Here is a 24,826-nt window from a genome sequence, read left to right on the forward strand (position 1 = left end):
TGTACACTGAGAACACTGAGTGCCCTATCACGGCTGTAGACTGTAATGTTTTTTCTTGATTCTTGGTTCTTAATAAATGTGACTTATAGTCCAGTGCGACTTATATATGTTTTTTTTCCTCATCATAACATTTTTGGATGGATGCGACTTACTCAGGTGTGACTTATAGTCCGAAATATACGGTGTGTGTATATATATATATATATATATATATATATATATTACAATGTCTGATATTGTGCTTGCAAGTTCAGACACCTCTTTAACCCTCCATTATGGGCTGAAAGTGCTCTACCTAACTTAAAATTGTAAGTTTCCTACTTCAGTGTGTTACACACATAATTTTGTTGTCTTTGGAAAGAAGACCCTTTGGGCTTTACTTTTTATCAACCAGATTTGATAATGCTCAAAAATATAAACATTTACAGAGACTGAAGTGCCTTGAATTTTTTTTTTTTTTTTACCACAGTTAAATATTTTTTTATTTTGATATGAAAATACATGAAATTATACCTGGAGCAATCTAGAAAATTAATGGGTTGAAAGTCACATGTCTCATCAGTTAAGATTTCAAATCTGAATAAGATAGCATGAAAAATGAGATATGAGACTATGTCTAGACCCCCCACCCCCCAAATATAAAAATATTTACCGATAGTATTGAAGGCTTCTACAAACTATTTAGTCATTAAACATACCACTGCATAGTTTTTTTTTCAATTATAAAACACTAGACAGAAACTTAGACATCATAAGTGATTTATTTGAGCACTAGAAAATACAATAAGAATCATTTGAGTAATAATAATAATAATAATAAAAAGATTTAACTTTATTTGCCAATTACAGAACATCCTGAGATTGCTAGAAATTCAGCATTTACAATGAATTACAATGAAAATAAGGGCTGATGTGCTGATGGCCACTTATACAGATGGTAATAATACAAATGTGCCATAAAGTAAATAATCCACTCTCTCTATTCATATAGACACGTTCACTTTGATAGCCGTTATCATACAGTAATAGCGAGCTGATTTGGGCTGATTTGCACTCAAATAGATGGTAATCATGCAGATACATTCACATTCAACATAAAACACACTCTCACATATATTAAAACTGTTGAAAAATAAAAGAAACAAAGAAAAAGGCAATTGCTATAAGTTCTGCGTCCATCAGCTGACGTCAGAGCGCGTCACGAGGGAGCGCCAAAATTCAAATAAACTATCTTTTGCCTATCTTTCATTCATTCTTTTTTCCAGTGGATTGTCTCATTCTGTTTGTGACACTGTACGCTGCAAAACCATGCCGTTTTTTTACTACCAAGATGCAGTTTCTGACCATGAGTTATTCCATAACGGACGCAAACAATTCTGTCACTGAAGAAATGAAATGTAAACAAAGGAATTATGATCCATATTACAATGTTATTGCTTGGTTGGACTAAATGTGCTCCATGAGATGTCGTTCAGTGGACCCTTACCTTTCTAACTAAACTGGGATTTACAGCTGTGGATGTGTTTATGACTCGTTGTAACGACGAATCTGGTATGTACTGCGTTTCCATTGTGCATGTTTTGATGTGTACTGCTTACACAAATCTAGTCAAATACATTCTTTATAAGCTTTCCATTCAAAAACAGCGATCTGTCATCGATGCTTGAGGCTTAGATCTTTATAATGATAAATAGTTTGTCAAGGTTAAATTTGTTCCATTTCATTTAATCTATTCGTAAACACTGACACCTGCGAGTTGAGGGGCATTGAGGATGCCCGCGTCGGGGTGCAGGTTAACAGTTTAATGTTATTTTTAGTGATCTCCGACTGGTGAAAAGTCGAACATCATTAGTGAATATCTTACTGTATTAATGTTTAGCATTAGCCAGCACTTTTAAATTTGCCAAGATGTCAGGCGCTCTGGCTCCTGGTAAACATTTGACTATGGTGGCTGGTGTCTCTATATTCACGTTCCGTACAATAGAATCACCAATAACTAGAGCACTTTCATCAGGTTTCTCAGTGGGTGCATCACTGAGTGGAGGGAACTTGTTTAATGTTTTGATCGGAACAGAAGAGCGGTGTTTTGACCCACGACTATGCTGCCTCACTGTCACCCAGTTGCCCTGATGCAGGGGCTCTGATTCCGGAACCGGACAATGTACAGGACTCCCTGAGCTAGACGCATCCAAAGCCGTATCTAGAGCCCTCACATTCTTACTGTCCTCAATTAAAGTTTGGATGCATGTCTCTAATTCTGAAATCTTCCCTGTAAGCCTTGCTATTTCTCTGCATTTATCACATGTAAATCCCTCGTTGCCAACAGAGAAAGCTAAACTGTACATGCGGCAAGCGATGCAAACAACAATAGCAGGAGAAGCCATTACTTACCGTGAATGAAGAATGATTCTGACTTACCAATGTTTTTTGATAAACTTCTGAAAAATGGCGTGTGAGATAAAAGATATGAGGCAAGAGAAAAGAAAACTGTAGTACATGCGAATAGAAGCGCGAGTGGAAATGTGAATGACAAGCTAACGAATGCTAACGCGGTGTATGCGCAAAGCATTTGCAATTTGCAAGTTTAAAGCTGTAACGGAAACAGGTCAATTTAGCTCAAAGGGAATCATTTAAGATTTTAAAGGGAATTTGAACAGGATCACTTTATTAGATAAATCTAAGACATAAACTAATCTAACACATAAACGCACGCACTCACACAAGTTGCAGGTAGATCGAAAGTTAGGGAAAGATGAGTTTAAGAGAATGGAAATGTGGAATCCCAAGTTTACAGCAATACGTTAAATTGCATAGACATGAACAGCCATCAATCACTTAATTAACCCTCGCATCGAGTTCCTCAATGAGGTTTAAATTATATTAGATACACCAGTACAAATGTCTAAAGGTACATTGCCTGTTTAAAGATGTCCCTTTGTTGTCGTTGAAAGGGGGTTTCCGATGTCGCTGATTGGCTGGAAGTTCAGTAGTCGCTGAAGTGACGTCTTGGGAAGCCCGTGGTTGGGCGTTGGCTGAAGATGCAGAGTTGGTTGGTTGGTTATCTTGTTTGGGACTTGTGGCACAGAATGTTTTAGGACTTCCTGAGGTATTCGGCTCGTGTTTCAACCACAGTCCTGATCGACTCTTTAATTTGTCTGGTTCGAGTCAGATCGGCTACAATGTGAATGGTCAGATTAGTTTGATAGATAATATCGAATATATGGTGGGAATTAAGTTTATATTTGATCACTTTAGACAACAGCGAGTGATAGTAAGATGGAGATTCAACAGAAAAGCGAAGCTAGATGGAGCTACAACCACACATGGAGCACTTATACACACGATGACAACTGGATGACAGGGAAAACAGGAACTTGGAGAATACACCGGAGTGATCACTGGAAAGTGGGAGCACAGGTAAGCAGTCTATACTCAATAGAGTGGCCACATGCGCCATCATACGGGACACGTCCCGGCCAGGATTTTAATATTGCCTAAAATATCCAGGTTGTGTGACATTCATGAGCTATAGAGAGCAGAGCAGACCGCTCCTAATGCTTTCGATATGCTCTCTCGATGCTACTTTGGTGTCTTTTTTTGATTGGTGTGCAGCAACGATTCAAGTCAAACGACCGAACAAACACATGTTGGCACCGCTTTGATCGTTCCTTGTAGTTCTCACCCTCTCACGCGCAGCCCCACAATCAGTCAATTATGAACAATACCTGCATGTTATTGGTCAAACTGCTTTGGATGTCAACTGTCTTAGGTCTTCTTTGTCGCATCTTCCTCTTTATGATGCCCCAAATGTTTTCTAAAATTGGGAGGGGGACTATATAAAATACAATTTCAGTACAAAATATTATCCAATTATTCAATAGCTGCATGATAACCTTACTAAACATAGTCTTTCACACCACACTGAGAATATGTCCAGATCAGGGATAGGCAACGATGTCCTGCAGAGTTTACCTCAAACCTTGAAAAAACCAACACCTGCCTGTAGCACTTGTAACTTTGGAGACTTTAATTAGCTTGTTCAGGTGTGTTTGATTAGGGTTGGACCTAAAATCTGCAGGACAGTGGTACCCAGAACCAACGTTGCCTATCCCTTGTCTAGAGTGTTGAAATTAATAATCAGTTATCACCTTCAAGATATATCTTCAGTTTACCAGCAATTTCACATCAGAATTTCTCCATTTGTAGCACACTGCTAAACTCTGTTAGCCACATCTCAAATTTGTGTACAAACTTTCTTCAAAATAGTATTTTCTTTGCTGTTTGTCATCCCATACTGGACTGACTGCGTTTGACTGGGACTCTGGGTTTCCAAATATGGAGACCAGCCGAATTCTCAAGTGTTTCTCGAGGCGTCCTCCTGTTGAGCAAAGTTCTCTTTCCACAGAGATGGCACAGTAAAGGCTTTTCTCAGACGTGAATTTTAACATGATTCTTAAGATGTTTCCTCTCTGTGAAACTCATTTCACACTGATGACATTTAAAACTGTTCTCTCTTGAATGAAACTTAATGTGATTATTAAGGCTTTCTTTATATCTGAAACTCTATCCACACTGACCACATGCGAACGGATTCTCTCTAGTTGTGAATCCTCATGTGATTCTTTAGGTATATGTTATATGAGAAATTCTTTCCACAGAGTTTGCAGATAAAAGGTTTCTCTCCAGTGTGAATACTCATGTGGACATTAAGGTGAATTTTCTGTGTAAAACACTTTCCACACAATTTGCAGGTGTAAGGTTTCTCTCCAGTGTGAATACTCATGTGGACATTAAGGTGATCTTTCCGTGTAAAACACTTTCCACACATTTTGCAGATGTAAGGTTTCTCTCCAGTGTGAATTCTCATGTGGACATCAAGGGTATTTTTCTGTGTAAATCTCTTTCCACACTGAGGGCATATGAATGGTTTCTCTTTACTGTGAATTCTCTTGTGAATTTTAAGATCTTCCTTTCGTGTGTAACTCTTCTCACACAGCTCACAGGTGTAAGGTTTCTCTCCAGTGTGAATTCTCTTGTGGACATTAAGGTGATTTTTCTGTGTAAAGCACTTTCCACACATTTTGCAGGTGTAAGGTTTCTCTCCAGTGTGAATTCTCATGTGGACATTAAGGGTATTTTTCTGTTTAAATCTCTTTCCACACTGAGGGCATATGAATGGTTTCTCTTCACTGTGAATGCTCTTGTGAATCTTAAGCTCTCCAATTCGTGTGAAACTCTTCTCACACAGCTCACAGGTGTAAGGTTTCTCTCCAGTGTGAATTCTCATGTGGACATTAAGGCTATTTATCTGTGTAAATCTCTTTCCACACTGAGGGCATATGAATGGTTTTTCTTCACTGTGAATTCTCTTGTGGACATTAAGGTGATTTTTCAGTGTAAAACACTTTCCACACAGCTCACATGTGTAAGGTTTCTTTCCCGTGTGAGTACTCATGTGGACATTAAGGGTACTTTTCTGTTTAAATCTCTTTCCACACTGAGGGCATACAAATGGTTTCTCTTCACTGTGAATTCTCTTGTGGACATTAAGGTGATTTTTCAGTGTAAAACACTTTCCACACAGCTCACAGGTGTAAGGTTTCTCTCCAGTATGAATTCTCATGTGGACATTAAGGGTATTTTTCTGTGTAAATCTCTTTCCACACTGAGGGCATATGAATGGTTTCTCTTTACTGTGAATTCTCTTGTGAATTTTAAGATCTTCCTTTCGTGTGTAACTCTTCTCACACAGCTCACAGGTGTAAGGTTTCTCTCCAGTGTGAATTCTCATGTGGACATTAAGGGTATTTTTCTGTTTAAATCTCTTTCCACACTGAGGGCATATGAATGGTTTCTCTTCACTGTGAATGCTCTTGTGAATCTTAAGCTCTCCAATTCGTGTGAAACTCTTCTCACACAGCTCACAGGTGTAAGGTTTCTCTCCAGTGTGAATTCTCATGTGGACATTAAGGCTATTTATCTGTGTAAATCTCTTTCCACAATGAGGGCATATGAATGGTTTTTCTTCACTGTGAATTCTCTTGTGGACATTAAGGTGATTTTTCAGTGTAAAACACTTTCCACACACTTTGCAGGTGTAAGGTTTCTCTCCAGTGTGAGTACTCATGTGGACATTAAGGGTACTTTTCTGTTTAAATCTCTTTCCACACTGAGGGCATACAAATGGTTTCTCTTCACTGTGAATTCTCTTGTGGACATTAAGGTGATTTTTCCGTGTAAAACACTTTCCACACATTTTGCAGGTGTAAGGTTTCTCTCCAGTGTGAATTCTCATGTGGACATTAAGGGTATTTTTCTGTGTAAATCTCTTTCCACACTGAGGGCATATGAATGGTTTCTCTTTACTGTGAATTCTCTTGTGAATTTTAAGATCTTCCTTTCGTGTGTAACTCTTCTCACACAGCTCACAGGTGTAAGGTTTCTCACCAGTGTGAATTCTCATGTGGACATTAAGGTGATTTTTCTGTGTAAAGCACTTTCCACACACTTTGCAGGTGTAAGGTTTCTCTCCAGTGTGAATTCTCATGTGGACATTAAGGGTATTTTTCTGTTTAAATCTCTTTCCACACTGAGGGCATATGAATGGTTTCTCTTCACTGTGAATGCTCTTGTGAATCTTAAGCTCTCCAATTCGTGTGAAACTCTTCTCACACAGCTCACAGGTGTAAGGTTTCTCTCCAGTGTGAATTCTCATGTGGACATTAAGGCTATTTATCTGTGTAAATCTCTTTCCACAATGAGGGCATATGAATGGTTTTTCTTCACTGTGAATTCTCTTGTGGACATTAAGGTGATTTTTCAGTGTAAAACACTTTCCACACACTTTGCAGGTGTAAGGTTTCTCTCCAGTGTGAGTACTCATGTGGACATTAAGGGTACTTTTCTGTTTAAATCTCTTTCCACACTGAGGGCATACAAATGGTTTCTCTTCACTGTGAATTCTCTTGTGGACATTAAGGTGATTTTTCCGTGTAAATCTCTTTCCACACAGTTTGCAGGTGTAAGGTTTCTCTCCAGTGTGAATTATGTTGTAATTAAGGGTTTTAGTTTGTATTTTCTGAGTCTTTTCAGTCTGTGAACAACTAATTGATTTTTCTTTAGTTTTGAAATCATGATGTTTCTCATTTTGTTCTTTCTCTTCTGTTTCATTCAGTCCTTGACTCTCCTCTTTCAGTGCCATCAGGTCTGAGGTAAAAAGAGACAAATACTGGTTTAATTACACAAAACAACAGACATCTAAACATTTAGACTAATGCTGTCAATCGATTAAAAAATTTATTAATTGCATATTTTCAGTAATAAATTGCATATTTATATATTTATATTGTCACAACTTCACAGTGAATCTCCAAATTAATGTAGAAACAACATAAGTCATGTCAAGTCTGCTTTATTGTCAGTTCTTCCACATGTACAGTACATACATACAGAGAATTTAAATTGGATTACTCTCAGACCCTTGGTGCAGACAGGTAACACTAACAGTAGAACATTAAATACAGATAAAATATTAATTAAAGCTGCAAGAAGCGATGAAAGGGCCCTCGCACCCGGGCTCAGCACCACCCGGTTGCCATAGGAGAACAGCGAACGTTGGGCCATATGCTTATAAAATGGTAAATATTTGAGCCACATTTCCTGCTGCCAACAGGTGGTGCTATGATTATAACTGAATATCGGCATGTAAATGTGTTCGGGCCAGGACTCTAATTAAACTTGTGAAGTTTGAGGCAGATTGGACATTGTATGGACAAGTTATAGTAATGTTCTAGTTTCACTGCATTAATAGCATGTTTTAAATCTTAGCTAAGTGTTGCTAGCTTTTAGAATGCTTTTAAAATGTTGCAAGCCTATACACTTGTTGATGCTTTTTATTATGTTGCTAGAAGTCCAACCATGTCACTTCCTGTTTCCAGCAGGTGGCGCTATGACTATAACTGAATTTGGGCATGATGATGTGTTCAGAACAGAACTCTTGTCAAATGTGTGAAGTTTGGGGCAGATCGGACATTGCTTGCCTTAGATACAGCAACTTTCTTTATCACTGCATTAGTAGCATGCTTTAGCACTTGGCTAAGTGTTGCTAGCATGTTTTATTATGTTTCTAGCATGTTGCCAGCCTATTTAGCACTTGTTGACACTTTTTAATATGTTCCTAGGAGTCCAAAACAGTGTTAACCATGTCACTTATTGTTGCCAGTAAGTGGCGCTACAACTATAACCGAATACGGGTATGTTGATGTGTTCAGGAAAGGACTCTTGTCAAACATGTGAAGCTTGGGGCAGATTAGACATTGCTTGCCTGAGTTATAGCAACTTCCTTTTCTCAACAAAACAACTAAATTTGTCAGGTCGCGAGGGACACACCCCTTGATGAAAACTCAAAATCTTCGCAATTTAACATCGCAAAGGTTTTATGATGGCCCTCACCTCACCAATTAATCAAATCACAGGTCTCCATGAGGGCATCTAGCAATATAGATGAGACTTGACCTGCTTGGCTCCGCTTAAAAAAAAATAATAATTAGGCTCCACTTTAAGAACAAATCAGTCTAACTGTTTGGCTAATTTCACTTGGATGAAATTAAACATTCAGCACATTTTCCAATTGTTCTTAAAACCCCAAATACTTAAAAAATTAAGTAAAAATTGAGTATTTTTAAGTATTTTAAAAAAAGATTAAAAATTATTTAATCAGCCTATGTAACCCATGTAATACTTTAATAATTGACTAAAGTATTACAGTTCTTTATTTATACAAAATAAACAAATCTTTCCTGTGAAATTCAATAATTGAGTAAATTCTGTAAAAGTAGAAATACAATTATAATATTCCCTGCAAAAAAACAAACAAAAAACAATAGAACTCCTCCCAAAACACAATAGAAATTTTCATGGATTTAAGGGTCATAATGGGAATTATTTTAGGCTTTAATGTAAACTATAATGGGGTCTACTGGTATATGATGGATTCTATTGGTGGGATGAAATCTTTCAGATGGGAAACAATAGAACAACAGTAATTCCTATGGACTATGGAAATAATGCCCAAAACACACTACAAAAAATTATTTTGTAACTGTTTTAATGGAAACCATGCAAATTTCTGTGATGGTTTTTATTGTTTTTTTGTTTGTTTTTTTTTTTGTTTCAGCAGGGTAACGATACCCATACTGTGCTGCACACTATTGAAAATATTAAGCTGAAGCTTGACATTGCAAAATTAAAATCGCAAATCAAATTGCAATTTAAATATCTGTGAAAGAAATCGCAATTAGATATTTTCCCCAAATCCCACAGCCCTTATATTGAGTACTGAAGATGTCACTTCCACTATGCTTGTCATAATTTTTGTATTTGATGTGATAATGAACACAGCACATCTGAGATTTAATAAATAACAATATATTAAAATAATAAATGATCTTTTATTACAATTTTTCCACACTGAGCCTGTAATTGATGGTATTTTTAGGACCTTAATATGGGTACAGCAAGTGTAACTCTTAGCCCATAATAATGTAAGGTCCTGATCACTCTAAGCACTTTTGAGTCAATAATAGTAAGAAATATAACTTGCTACACAATCTGAAATTAATGTTTATTTAGATAACATTAACACAATTGAGAATTAATCATCTTTTTCATTAATATCTTTGGACAAATCAATGCTTTATTTGTGAACATAGCCATTCAATGAAAGCTTTAAAAGGGTCATGACATGAGAAATTATCAACAATTATTAACAATTTGTGTGACATCATAAGGGGCACAAACATTTGCATAAAGGCCACCTCCAGGGCAAGACATGATGAACAGTCATCGTCTCACCATATGCCATGCCCACTGGCATTTATTCACTTAATGGCTGACACTGACACTCTGAAAACCAGTCAGTATCTGGTGTGACCACTGTTTGCCTCACACAGTGCAACACATCTCCTTTGCATAGAGTTGATCAGGTTGTTGTTTGTGGCCTGTGAAATGTTGGTCCACTCCTCTTCAATGGATGTGTGAAGCTGCTGGATATAGGCAGGAACTGGAACATGCAGTCATATACGCCGATCCCAAGGGTGACATGTCAGAGGAGTACGCTGCCCATGCTAGAACTGGTATGTTTACAGCTTCCAGGAATTTATCATGCAACATGAGGTGATGGTCGATGATGAATGGCACAACAGTGGGCCTTAGGATCTCGTCGCGGTATCTCTATGCATTTAAAATGCCATCAATAAAACGCACCCGTGTTCGTAGTAAATAACATACCATACCATAACCCCACCGCTACCATGGGCCACTCGATCCACAACATAGACATGAGCAAACCGCTCACCCACAAGACACCATACACGCTGTCTGCCATCTGCCCTGTACAGTGAAAACTGGTATTCATCCGTGAAGAGAACACCTCTCCAAAGTGCCAGACGCCATCAAATGTGAGCATTTGCCTACTCAAGTCGGTTATGATGATGAACTGCAGTCAGGTCAAGACCCCGATGAGAACGACAAGCATGCAGCTGAGCTTCCCTGAGACGGTTTCTGACAGTTTGTGCAGAAATTCTTTGGTTATGCAAACCGATTGTTGCAGCAGCTGTTTAGGTGGCTGGTCTCAAACGATCTTGGAGGGGAAGATGCTGGATGTGAAGGTCCTGGGCTGGTGTGGTGACACGTGGCCTGCAGTTGTGAGGCTGGTTGGATGTACTTCAAAATTTTCTGAAATGCCTTTAGACATGTCTTATAGTAGAGAAATGAATAATCAATTCACAGGCAACAGCACTGTAGGACATTCCTGCAGTCAGCAAGCCAACTGCATGGTCCCTCAAAACTTGCGACATCTGTGGCATTGTGCTGTGTGATAAAACTGCACATTTTAGAGTGGCCTTTTATTGTGGCCAGCCTAAGGCACACCTGTGCAGTAATCATGCTGTCTAATCAGCATCTTGATATGCCACACCTGTGAGGTGGATGTATTACCTCAACAAAGGAGAAGTGCTCACGAACACAGATTTTGTAACAGACACGCCAGGTTCCACCACCAACCAATCACAGCGCACTCCCTCACCTGAGTACTAATCACTCCCACCTGACCCTCATCCACCTGCAATCACCTCCTCACTACAAATACCACACACACGCACCCAGTCAGCGTATGGTCTCGTTCACAACAAGGTTTTACCTGAATGCTTACGCTAAGGACTAACTCCCTTTCTACTAACCTCTCTCCAGCGATCTCCAGAAGCTCCCAGCCTTCCTCGTGTGCGTGTGTCCACTGCCTCCAGAGTCTTGAGCCATTCACCTACGGATCCCTTCATCACTGCCTCCAGCACCATCACATCACCCTGCACAACCTGCTCATCTACTAATGCCTCAATAAACTGTGTTTCTGTTACTTTCAGCCTCCTGTCCTGGTATTCCGTAACAGAAGACCGGACCAAGACCGATCAAGACAAGCATGAGCCTCACGAACCCCTTCCAGGACTTGGTTGACGCTTTGCGTCAAACACTCACCACTCTCCCGGCATCCCCATGACCTGCAAGCACTTCTGCCGACAACACCACCACTTCCTCACCTGCCGTGCACACCAGTCCCATGGCCAAGCCGGCGCCCTACTCTGGTTCGGCGGAGGATTGCAGCGTATTCCTGCTCCAATGCTCGCTGGTCCTGGAGATGCAACCATACTTGTACCCCACCGAACGATCTAAAGTGGCCTTCCTGATATCTCAATTACAAGGCAAAGCCCTTCAGTGGGACGATTCTATTTGGACACAGAATAACCCAGTTATCCAGTCTTCTTCTAGCTTCATCGACCATTTCCGAGAGGTTTTTGGCAAACCCGCTTGCGACTCTTCTATTGGTGAGAAGCTTTATAATTTAAAACAAGAAAAGATGTCTGTCAATGAATATGCTCTTAAGTTCAGGACTCTTGCGGCCACCAGCGGATGGAATGAGCAGGCCTTGCTGACCACCTACCATCAGGGATTTAGAACCTCGAGTGCGGTTGCATCTTGTTGCATATGAGGATACCATCGGGCATGAATGCTTCATTCAACTCTCCATCCGCTTCGCCAACCGTATGCAGTCGTGCCTCAAAGAGCACCAGGGCCAGGCGTATTCTAACTCGCCACTCTGCCGATCAATGGCCTTCAGCTCCCCAGAACCAGCAAGCAAGCCTATGCTCGTCGACTCCTATCGACTCACTGCGGCTGAACGGCAAAGACAGCTGTCCCAAAATCTGAGTCTCTACTGTGCATCTCCGTATGCCCCGTCCGCCCTCCTCGTCCCATGGTGAGTGCAATTCTCCCTTCAAAGTATCAAATGAAACCACTCACCACAATAGTGACACTTACTGCCGCTGACATCTCTCTTCCAGTTTCCATCCTCCTCGATTCTGGGTCAGCCGGCAACTTCATCTCCGGTGCCCTCTGCCGTCAGCTGAAGCTCACTACCACAGCAACGCCGTCAGCCTACCAGGTCCACACAATAACTGGAAAACCACTGAGTTGAAGATGTATTCGTCATAGTGTGGGCCCTATTAACCCTCCAAACCAGGCTACTTCATAAGGAGGAGATCCATCTGCTGGTTCAGGAGGAATCCACCGCTTACGTCATCCTAAGGCGCCCGTGGTTGGAGCAGCATAATCCAGTTATCTCTTGGAAGACGGGTTAAGTCCTGAAGTAGGGTGACTCCTGTTTCCCGGACTGTATCACTTGATTCCCTGTTCCAGCCAAAATCCCCCCGGAACCTCTACCTGTCTGTACCACTTCCATCAAGAGCCTGGTAGAAAAGCAATCCATTCCGACCTGTTACGCCCCCTTCAGCAACATATTCTGCCCCAAGCGAGCCTCCAAGCTGCCTCCACACTGGCCATGGGACTGTGCCATCGATCTGCTTCCGGGTGAACCAGTGCCTAAAAGAAGGACGAGTGGAAAATTGCCTTCATCACCCCTACTGACCACTATGAGTACTTTGTGATGCCTTATGGACTTGACAACGCCCCCTCCATATTACAAGACTTCATCCATGAGGTGCTCCGGGGAGTTCCTCCACAAGTTCATCCTCGTCTACATAGATGACATCCTCATTTACTCCTGGAGCCTAGCGGAACTTCGTCGCCACATTGTGGAGGTCCTGCAAAGCCTGAGGGCCTTTCAACTATACCTCAAGGATGGACGAGGGGAAAGTAAACGCTGTCAAAAACTGGCTCACTCCTACCACCATCAAAGAACTCCAACGATACCTTGGCTTTGCCAATTTCTACTGATGCTTCATTCAAAACTACAGTTCCATCACCAATCCTCTCACTAGCCTCCTCCACAACAAACCCAAGTCTCTGTCCTGGACCTCAGCCGCCACGGAAGCCTTCAACTCCCTCAAGGAGGCTTTCATGACCACTTCACTCCTGGTGCATCCTGAGCCCAATCAACCCTTCGTCGTCGAAGTCGACACCTCCACCACTGGAGTAGGAGCGGTCCTGTCGCAGCAGCAGGGGAGTCCCAGCCGCCTCCATCCATGCGCCTTCTTCTCTCGGGAGCTCAATCCGCCGGAGGTCAATTACGACATCGGCAACAGCGAGCTACTGGCCACCTTGGCTGGAGGGAGCCAAACACCCTTTCCAAGTCCTCACAGACCATAAGAACCTTGAGTATCTACGCATCGCTAAAAGGCTGAATCCAAGAGAGGCCCGCTGGGCGCTATTCTTCACCCGCTTCAACTTCTCCGCCCAGGGGCCAAGAACATCAAGGCTGACGCCCTGTCCGGGTGTCATGTCCCAGAAGAGAACCTAGACGAACCTGAAACTATACTTCCTGAGAAGGTAATCGTCAGTCCAATCACCTGGTCTGCTGAGACCCTACCTTCCTCCAATCCCTCTGCCAACACTCTGCCGGGTTGCCCACCAGGACGTCAATACATCCCCAGGACACGGCTCACTCCACCCATCCACTTCGCTCACACGTCTCTTGGCACTGGTCACCCGGGGGTCAATGAAACCCTCTCGCTGCTAAGGGAACGCTTCTGGTGGCCCAACATGGCATCGGACATCAGAAGGTACATGCACGGATGTAAAGACTGCGCCATCTCCAAGAGTCCACGCCATCTATATAAGGGCAACAGTATTCAAGTGCTGTAACAAGCCTTAAAAAAGGGACTTGCTGATGAAAAAGATGTTTCTTTAGACGTTTTTTGAAGATGGCTGCTCGAATTGAGATTGGCAGGTTCTTCCACCAGCTTGGAACAGTCCAGGTAAAGGTCCATGAGAATGTTTTTGTGCTATTTTGGGATGATAAGACGAGGTGTCATTCATTTGCAAAACTCCGGAAGGCGCATAAGTCTGAAATAGCAAGATTAAGTTCTTTAGTGCAGAGCCAGTAGTTGTCTTGTATACAAGTGCCTTGATTTTGATGCTAGCAGCTATCGGCAGCCAGTGCAAACTGATGAAGAGAGGTGTGACATGCGCTCTCTTCAGCTCAGTCGCAGAGTCTCAATAGTACATGCCGGAAGGCCTGCTAAGAGAGCAATACAATAGTCCAATCTGGAGAAAACAAGAGCTGTGTGGCCTGCTCTGATAGGAAGGGTCTAATCTTCCTAATGTTGTATAAAGCAAATCTGCAGGACCGAGCCATTGTAGTAATATGGTCTGTGAAGCTTAGCTGATCATCAGTCACAACTCTAAGGTTCCTGGCTGTCCTAGAAGGAGTTATGGTGGACAATCCTAGCTGTATAGAGAAGTTGTGATGAAGTGCTGGGTTGGCAAAGAACACAACTCATTCTGTCTTCACAAGGTTGAGTTTAACCCTCTGGAGTCGATTAACGCGTATGCATTTATCTTTTGAATACGCCCACACAACTGAAGACAACTCAGCGAGACTGTTCTTCAAGTTTTTTTATTTTACTCATTGCTTTGCGATGAGAGGAATAAGACATAATTCACCCCAAAAAGATGTGATGGGTTTGAGGATTTGAGATTTCCTCAGAAAAAAAGAATGAAGCACTTTATTCAGCAGAGATCATAAACATGAGTAAGTCGCTTTTTATGTATTTATATACTTGTACTAGTTTTCACATAACGTGTAAACATTTTACTAGTTAGACTTTTTCCAAACTATAATTCCTGACTAAATGTATAGTGTCAAGTGAAACATTATGAAGTTTCAATAACAATATACAATACAGTCCGCCCCTGTTTGTAATTCAGCCTATTACTACCTATAATGATAAATGAAATTGGCGAATTAATTGAACAATTGTGCCAACACACACACACATATTAAATGACTCATCACGGGGAGCTTTGGTGGATTCCTGGTTGTCCCGTAGATTATCTGCTCACACGCTTTAATTTAGCGCACGAGCAGATAGGTTTCTTTGATTAGAAGCGTTCAGCTTTTCCACCATGTAAACATTACGACCATTACTTATTAATAGAAAATAGGGACAACCCATTCCAAAAATGCACCCCGGCGCACGGACCATTTTTCCGTCATTAAAATAGCAAAAGTGGATTTGGACACGCCCTGAGTGCACTTGCGCCGTGCGCTTTACATTTTGCATTTAAATTTTTTAAAATAGGGCCCTATGTGTAACATCTCAAGCTAATTCTGTTTTTAATAGTTTCTAAAATCTAACCCTATCATAAAAATAATTGCCGATGATCAGGGGTTGAATAATTATGACATATCTGTGTGATTAAAAATACCTATAACTCAAAAATATTACATTATATATTGACATTATCACATTTAATATGCAAGTAAACTGTTATAGATGCAATTTTATGAAATTCTAGATCCTTAGAAAAGCTTGCATTTCTACAGTATTAGTCTCTAATAATTGTGATTGCAACTGTATCTTTAAGCTGGCAGTTATCAAACATCTCATCAAAAATCATGTTAGAGGACCACAAGACTTAGGCTACATTCACACTACATGCGGAAACGACCCAATTCCGATTTTTTTGCCCCTATGCGACCTGTATCTGATCTTTTCATGACAGTCTGAACGACACAGATCCAAACTTTTCAAATGTGACCCAGGCCACTTGGGTATGTGGTCCTGAATGCGATACGTATCCGATCTTTTGAAATGTGACCTCCGTCTGAACGGCCAGGCCACATGTATCCGACCCGCACGTCATTGATACGCTACAAACGTCATAATTCTGCATTGAAGTAGGCGGGAACGAGAAGAGCCATTCACATCAGTATCCCACCACTCCTGACTCAGCACCCACACGTTTCTCTGTACCGACGTTGCTAACACTGCTCCACAAAACGCCATGGCCAAAAACCTTGCTCTCCTCCTTCTTTTTAATTTTCTTCTTAAAACGAGAAGTTTGTAATTGTGCTGGCTCCGTTGGGAAAATAACTTTAATATTGCAAAAAGAGCTCCGCTGTTGACTACACTGTTGTTGACATTCATGTTTAACGTTAGCTACTTCCGCAAACAACGAGTGACGTCGTTCACTGTTGAGGACCCTTCTGCGCATGCGGGTCACTTCTGGGTCATTTCACATCCACACAGGGATCACAAAAGGTCGCATTCAATTGGAAATGTGAACCGCCTTGCAAAAAAATCGAATCTTTTCAAAAAATCGGAACTGAGCATTAAGCCCTGCAGTGTGAATGTAGACTTAGACCCAGCAGAACTGGTTTCTTACAGACATTTATGTCTAAGACATTAGAAACACTTTCCTCTACACTAGGTTCAGTTTTGTAATAGCAGTTTTGTATTACATTCAAAAGATCAAGTCACAAGCCAAAAAACAACAACAAATCTCCATCCATCTTGATCTTGATGGAGGGATTCACCATCACATAATTTTTCACAATTAGGACCTAACCGTTGCTTTCACAGAAATAGTTTTTTTTTTTTTTTGTTAATAATAAAATAGCCTTCTATTAAGACTACTTTTATTAATAACTGGAAATAGCAACACTAGAGTTTAATGTGTTCTGTAGAGCTGGACATTTTAATAATGATCAACTGAGTTCAGCTTTGAGAATAAAAACTAACCTGTTTGTTCCTCAGTCTCTTCATGTTTGACTCTGAATGTGTCTTCAATCTTCACATCTTCTCTCTCCTCTTTAATAAACTCCATCTTTATAATATTGTGTGTCTCAGTCTCTTCATGTTTGACTCTGAATGTTTCTTCAATCTTCACATCTTCTCTCTCCTCTTTAATAAACTCCATCTTTATAACAGTATGTGTCTCAGTATCTACATGTTTGACTCTGAATGTGTCTTCAATCTTCACGTCTTCACTCTCCTCTTTAATAAACTCCATCTTTATAAAAGTTTCACATGGACCTCAGTTTATCTGTGATTAAGATGAGAATAATTAACAGAAATAATCAGCTCTAGTTCAGTAGTCAGCACACTGCTAAGGGAGTCAGAGTTCATGGACTTAAAATGTATGACATTAAAAACAACATTAGCATTCAAATTAATAAAAGGACACAAATTGGTTTACATGTGTATTAAGACGTATGTTTAGTATTGCTTGATGTGTAGATTATATTTAATAGATTTCACTTTCAGGAAAACATTTGCAGTTGGTTAGTAAAGTTATCATTAAACAGGTTTGTGTTTGTTTTCATCGCATTTACTCGGTTTTAAAAAGCAGATGACGTCAGCGCGCGATGATTCGATCGAATCACTGAATCATTTTGCGATTCAATTGATTCATTGCTGTTTTCTCCAACACTACTAACCAGTAACCGAGGTTGTGTTTAAAATGAACTGATTCACTATATAGGGAGCGAAATGAGACGCACTGTTTCTGTTACTTCTGTGCGGGAGCACTTTACAAGTATTAACCATCATTAATAACACTAGTTAAAGCATTACAATGTGACACAGGTTAAGATTTGTGTAATATACGACTCTCTAAATGAGTTTAGTTGATTGAAACACTCTTTAAACTATTAAAATCACACACCTTTCTTCAGCCGAATCACAGAAGCGGGAGTGCGCGCAGCCTTATGACGTCACACCGCCAGAGCAAAATAAAAGTCTAAAAACATATAATTTTACATTTAAAAACAAATGTAATACAGTACATGAGCAATCGAAAAGACAGCAAAATATTTAACAATTTAATCAACTGAATTATCATGTCAATATATTCATCTTGTTCAATCTCAGTTTCTCCTCAGAATATAACAGGCAATAAATCAAATTTCATCTTTATTTAGTTAAAGTGCATTATATTAAAAGATTACAATGATGGTAGGTTTAAAACATTTGCTTTTGATTCTCTGAATGGCAATCTTTACTTAATTAAAATATCTTCTAAATCAGTGGTTCCCAACCTTTTTCAACTCGCGGCCCACACAACCAAACACATATGTTTGCGCGGTCCACTGCAAAAAAATTAACTGATCCGCTATTGTTGGGTTAATAACTTAGTACTCAGAAGATAGATTGTTAACTATTTATTGAATGAACTAGGGCTGTGCGATATGGACAAAAAAATAAATTGTATATATATTTTTTAATTAAATACATTTTTGTTTACATAATATATATATATATACATATATATATATATATATATATATATATATATATATATATGTTTAGTGTGTATTTTAAATATGTATATATAAATGCACACACATACAGTATATATTTATATATTTTTACTGTAGGACTATATATTTACATGTGTATATACGTTTTCATATTTACATTCTTATATTTTATATATAAATATATTTCATATATAAACATAACATATTTTTCTTAAATATATACATGCATGTGTTTGTATTTATATCCATTTACATTTAGTTGTTTAGCAGACACTTTTATCCAAAGTGACTCACAAATGAGTACAATGGAAGCAATCAAATTAACAAAACAGCAATGATATATAAGTGCTATAACAAGTCTCAGTTAGCTTAAACGCAGTAAACACAGCAAGTTTTTTATTTATTTATAATTATATAATAAAAAGAAAACATGTAGAATATAGAAAGCTAGTGTTAGATGCCTTTTTCTTTTGTTAATTGCATAAATAAATAAAAATAGATAGAATGCAAAAAGAATAGAACAGTTAGTGTTATTTATTTATTTTGAGAAAACAAGTAAGTAAATTAAGAGTTTAAGTCTAAATGGGGCACTTTTTTAAAGAATAGAATTAGATTAGTGAGTGCTAAAGTTAGAGGGTCAAATAAAGATGGAAGAGATGTGTTTTAAGCTGATTCTTGAAGATGGCTAAGGACTCAGCTGCCCGGATTGAGTTGGGGAGGTCATTCCACCAGGAGGGAACATTTAATTTAAAAGTCAGTTAAAGTGACTTTGTGCTTCTTTGGGATGGCACAATCAAGCGACGTTCACTTGCAGAATGCAAGCTTCTAGAGGGCACATAAGTGCATAAGTAACACATTTAAGTAAATAGGTGCAGAGCCAGTGGTAGTTTTGTAGGCAAACATCAATGTCTTGAATTTTATGCGAGCAGCTATTGGAAGCCAGTGCAAATTGATAAACAGAGGTGTGACATGTATTCTTTTTGGCTCATTAAAAATTAATCTTGCTGCTAGAATTGGCTGGAAGACCTGCCAAGAGGGCATTGCAATAGTCCAGCCTGGACAGAACAAGAGCTTGAACAAGGAGTTGTGCAGCATGTTCCGAAAGAAAGGGCTTGATCTTCTTGATGTTGAATAAAGCAAATCTGCAGGATCGGACAGTTTTAGCAATGTGGTCTGAGAAAGTCAGCTGATCATCAATCATAACTCCAAGGCTTCTAGCTGTTTTTGAAGGAGTTATGGTTGATGTGCCTAACTTGATGGTGAAATTGTGATGAAACGATGGGTTTGCTGGAATTACAAGCAGTTCTGTCTTGGCAAGGTTGAGTTGAAGGTGATGGTCCATCATCCAGGAAGAAATGTCTGTTAGACAAGCTGAGATGTGAATAGCTACCGTCGGATCATCAGGATGGAATTAGAGGTAGAGTTGAGTGTCATCAGCATAGCAGTGGTATGAAAAGCCATGTTTCTGAATGACAGAATCTAATGATGCCATGTAGACAGAGAAGAGAAGTGGTCCAAGAACTGAGCCCTGAGGCACCCTAGTAGTTAGATGTTGTGACTTGGACACCTCACCTCTCCAAGATACTTTGAAGGACCTATCTGATAGGTAAGACTCAAACCATTGAAGTGTGGTTCCTGAGATGCCTTTTGCCAGTAGGGTTGATAGGAGGATCTGGTGGTTAACCATGTCAAAAGCAGCGGACAGATCAAGCAGGATAAGTACTGAAGATTTGGATTCTGCTCTTGCCAGTCTTAGAGCTTCAACAACTGAGAGCAAGGCCGTCTCAGTTGAATGTCCACTTCTGAAGCCAGATTGGTCGCTGTCAAGGAGGTTGTTGTGTGTGAGAAAGGAAGGAAGAAGGGAAAATGGTCTGTAGTTCTCTAAAAGAGATGGATTGAGGTTGGGTTTCTTAAGTAGTGCAGTTATACGTGCCTGACTAAATGATGATGGAAAAACACCAGTGTGGAGGGATGTGTTGATGATGTGAGTGAGTGCATGTACAACTGCAGGAGAAATGGCTTGAAGGAGATGAGATGGAATAGGATCAATCGGGCAAGTTGTAGGGTGATTAGAAAGGATGAGTTTTGAGACTTCTGCCTCAGAAAGTGAAGAGAAGGATGTAAATGAGTGTATGTTTGCTGGTGATATGAGCTTGACTGATTGTGGTGTGGAAAATTGTGCACTGATGTGTTTAATTTTATTAAAAAGTCGTCAGCTATTAGAGATGAAGCAGGAGGGGGAGGAGGAGGACAAAGAAGTGAGGAAAATGTTTTAAAAAGCATGCGAGAGTTAGACGAATTGTTAATATATATATTAACAATTGTTATATATATATTATAGTTCTAATGCTTCCCAAGATTGCATTTATTTGATCAAAATACAGTGTAATAGTAATTTACAGTTATAGTGTAATTTAAAATACCTCTTTTCTATTTTAATATATATATATATATATACATATACATATATATACATATATATATATATATATATATATATATATATATATATATATATATATATATATATATATATATATATATGTGACGAGTCAGCTGCCTCCTCCCTGATTGTCACCGGCACCCCGTCCTAAATCGCTGCCCTTCACCAGGCTCCCGACTGGAGTGGGTGTGAGAGGAGGGGCGCTGGACGAGTCAGGGCTGGCAGCGTGTGATGGGGCACACCTGAAGGGAATGGAGCCTCATCACAGCCGCTGTTTAAAAGCCCAACGCGCCTCTCCTCGGGAGACTGGTCTCTTCCCCGTGCATGCACGCTGGTGTCCTCGTGGGTCCAGGAAGGGTGCGTTGAGGGATTCCCGCGCCACCAGAGACGTGAGCTGCCGGACCCGTGATCCGGAGGAGAACTGCACCCGTTTACACGGCCGACGGGCCAGGATGCCGGGCCATTCATCCCCTGCCAGGGCCGCGGCCAACGAGAGAGATGCGGCCGCTAGAGGAAGCCGTCGCCCCTCACGCCCCGGACCGAGGAGGGGAGCGCGTGCGGCCGCCGGACTCCGCTCCTTACCTGGACCCTTCCTCCATGAACCCTGCAGCACGACGAGGACACCAGATTCCCTGTTATTTTGAACACTCTTCCCCTTTGGCCACTTGTATCCCCTGTTTTCATTTGATTTCTGTTAATAAAAGCCTCTCCGAGGCCTGACGCCACGCTCACTGTGTCTGTCTTGTGCTCCTCCCGTGACACTGGTGGAGAATGCGGGCAAGGCGGAGCCTAGACAGCGCAGTTGGGAAACATCTGGTGACGTCACTCCCTCTTGCTTGCAAACGTTTGTGAGAACCCGGACTGGGACGGAGGAAAACTGGGGACAGCCTCCCAGCCACAAAAGGGGTAAGTGACTTTTCTGTTATTGTCATTTTACCCTGTGGTTGGTTGAGGCTGTCACTAAAACCCGGTTTCTCTGTCCCTGTTCCGGTGCGCTGCGAGAGGGAGGACCGCCCGGAGAGGAATCCCCGCCCACTCCGACCGTTTGGAGCCTGGTTGAGGATGGTAGCACTCCCGTGTGGGCGGCGCCCTGATGACGGGGATGTCGCTTGGGAGGGGGAATGTGACGAGTCAGCTGCCTCCTCCCTTATTGTCACCGGCACCCCGTCCTAAATCGCCGCCCTTCACCAGGCTCCCGACTGGAGTGGGTGTGTGAGAGGAGGGGCGCTGGACGAGTCAGGGCTGGCGGCGTGTGATGGGGCACACCTAAAGGGAATGGAGCCTCATCACAGCCGCTGTTTAAAAGCCCAACGCGCCTCTCCTCGGGAGACCGGTCTCTTCCCCGTGCATTCACGCTGGTGTCCTCGTGGGTCCAGGAAGGGTGCGTTGAGGGAGCTGCCGGACCCGCGATCCGGAGGAGAACCGCACCCGTATACACGGCCGACGGGCCAGGATGCCGGGCCGTCCATCCCCTGCCAGCGCCGCGGCCAACGAGAGAGATGCGGCCGCTAGAGGAAGCCGTCGCCCCTCGCGCCCCGGACCGAGGAGGGGAGCGCGTGCGGCCGCCGGACTCCGCCCCTTACCTGGACCCTTCCTCCATGAACCCTGCAGCACGACGAGGACACCAGATTCCCTGTTATTTTGGACACTCTTCCCCTTTGGCCACTTTTATCCCGTTTTCATTTGATTTCTGTTAATAAAAGCCTCTCCGAGGCCTGACGCCACGCCCACTGTGTCTGTCTTGTGCTCCTCCCGTGACAATATATATATATATATATATATATATATATATATATATATTTATATATATATATATATATATATATATAAAATGAATTAATGTAATTTATTCCTGTGATAAAAGGCTGAATTTTCAGCAACCATTCTAATATGAGAATATTTTTGTGGAAAACATGATATATATTTTTTCATGATTCTTTGATAATTATAAAAAAATGAAAAGAACAATGAAAATATTTAAAATCTATATTTTTGTAACAATATCTTTACTGTCACTTTATCAATTTGAAGTGTCCTTTCTGAATTAAAATATTAATATTTTATATTAATGTTAGCGTGAATGCACAGTAAGTCGCTTTAGATAAAAGCGTCTGATAAAATGCATAAATGAAATATATATACATATATATATATATATATATATATATATATATATATATATATATATATATATATATACATTTTGGATACTAATCATGATCGATCAATAAATTATTAAATATTTATGAAAGGAAAAAAAGGAAAAAGTAATATTTAATAATATAATATATTAAATTTGCGTCAGCTATTCAGCACGTGATTAATTCTAGCCAATGAGAGCAGGAACTGCCGGAACTCTGCATAGTTAATGAGCTGTCATTCCGGCTTCAACCGATACCGGCTATTTCCGCTCAACCAGGTAAGCTTTTTACATTTCTCAGTTAATTTCTTAATTTTTCATTACAATTTGTAAAATTCGTCAAAATAGTTGTAAATTAATTATTTAATGGGAATGAAATTACACGTTTTATTTTGATTAACAATGCTGTTAGTGCCGTTTTTAAATTACCAACAGTTTTAACAGCAGACTTCAGATCGTTTTCTGAGGTAATGTAATCTCTGGTAATATATCCTTTCAAATTGCACATTAATTCATTGAATTAACATGTTTTACGTCCATTGCGGTGTTAATTAGGTTTAATTTCCTTTTCGGTTTTGTTGTTGTTTTACAGCGAGCAGTAATGTTGAGCCTAACGTATACATAACGTAGTCTAATGGAGTTACGTTAAGTCCGTATAATGTCTCTTATAAAGTCCTAAATAGCACCATAAACGAAGATTAATATAGCATAATACAATACCTCGGCTACACAAGCTTTTCAAATCTCGTTATCATTAATGTATGGCTGTTCATAACTCCATGCTGACAGGTAACATTACATTACGAGACCGCTTCGCAAACAATATACATTCGCTTAAAGATTATTACAAAGATGCACTCAGTTTTCTGTCATTTTAATCTTACTTAAAAATAATAGATTATAAATATCTTTAGGAAGAGTTGCGCATCTCACACACGAGCTGTGCGAGCACACAGAGAGAGAGAAAGCAGCTGATCGAGGTCTTCAGGATCACCACACACTTCAGACGTGTGTGGACAGACCGGAGATAAACTCTGCAGAGATGAGCTCCAGTCTCAATCCTGTGCTGCTGAAGCAGCTGATCAAGGTCTTCAGGATTATCACACACTTCAGACAGGTGTGTGGACAGACTGGAGATAAACTCTGCAGAGTTAAGCTCCAGTCTCAATCCTGTACTGCTGAAGCAGCTGATCGAGGTCTTCAGGATCATTACACACTTTAGACAGGTGTGTGGACAGACTGGTTTGGAACAACATGAGGGTGAGTTATTAATGACATAATTATGATTTTTTGGGTGAACTATCCCTTTAATTTTAATATTTTGTGAAAGCTATTTAGATTTGGTTGAATCAAACTATTTGACAGAAAGGACAGCATATTTAATAATAGGTATAAAAATTGCTTTTAATCAACACCTAATTTGAATTTTTGTTGGCAAATATCACAGGTTGTCTAATTCAGTTCCTGGAGGGCCACAGCCCTACAGAGTAAGTTCCAACCCTGCTTCAAAACACACCTGCAGTTTTCAAATTAGCTGATCAGTTGTGTTTAATTAGGGTTTGAGAAAGACAAAGCCAACTTACTGACATCCTATTTAAACAACTTCTTATTATTATTCTTCTGACCCAAAATTTTCAACTCTAACTCCTCCTAGAGCTTTAACTCTACAAACTCCAAACTCGGGTCAGAC

General features: G+C 40.4%; 1 pseudogene; it reads right to left on the reverse strand.

Annotated features, from left to right (window-relative positions):
• Positions 1-2,778: 2,778 nt before the first annotated feature.
• Positions 2,779-18,017, reverse strand: LOC113098680 (zinc finger protein 493-like; annotated as a pseudogene).
• Positions 18,018-24,826: the final 6,809 nt, after the last annotated feature.

This window comes from Carassius auratus, unplaced genomic scaffold, assembly GCF_003368295.1.
Source record: "Carassius auratus strain Wakin unplaced genomic scaffold, ASM336829v1 scaf_tig00216608, whole genome shotgun sequence".
Classification (NCBI taxonomy): domain Eukaryota; kingdom Metazoa; phylum Chordata; class Actinopteri; order Cypriniformes; family Cyprinidae; genus Carassius; species Carassius auratus.